Source organism: Microtus ochrogaster, chromosome X (assembly GCF_000317375.1).
Source record: "Microtus ochrogaster isolate Prairie Vole_2 chromosome X, MicOch1.0, whole genome shotgun sequence".
NCBI lineage: Eukaryota > Metazoa > Chordata > Mammalia > Rodentia > Cricetidae > Microtus > Microtus ochrogaster.
The window spans coordinates 37,896,254-37,896,957 of record NC_022026.1 but is presented as its reverse complement, the minus strand read 5'-3'; positions in this window follow the sequence as shown (position 1 = coordinate 37,896,957).

Genomic DNA, 704 nt, shown 5'->3' with positions numbered 1-704 from the left:
AGAAGAGCTCTACAACAGTCTCTCCGGTTGTTGACACACACTCAAACCAGTGCCAAAACAATCTTTATCTTAACTCAGAACGGTGTATGTTCAGACCTGCTACTGACCAAACAACACATTTGGATAACTGAATTTTCTTAAACCAAACACATTACTGTGGTATGCTCTTTGCTCGATGGCCTTCTGGCTATTTTATAGCTTTAAACACTTGCTTTTTTTCTCCCAGAAAACTAAAGAGACCCTAGAAAGTTTTCAAAGGGCAAAGTCTTTTTTTTTTTGGTTTTTTGAGACAGGGTTTCTCTGTAGCTTTGGAGCCTGTCCTGGAACTAGCTCTGTAGACCAGGCTGGTCTCGGACTCACAGAGATCCGCCTCCCTCTGCCTCCCGAGTGCTGGGATTAAAGGCGTGCGCCACTACCACCCGGCAAAGGGCAAACAAAGTCTTATTACCTCGCTAAAAGCAAACACAACAAAATTCCTGAAGACATTGCTTCCAAGAAATACTCAAGTATCACTAAGAAGAATGTTTATGCTAACATGAGAACAGAGCTATGGCAATATAAGATGAAAGGACAATGCTGCAGTATGAGTAGAAAACATAGCTAAGCTTTTACCTTTGCGTTTAGCTTCTTTAAAGCAAAAGGGTCTCTCTCTCTCTCTCTGTCTCTCTGTCTCTCTCTCTCTCTCTCTCTCTCATATATATATA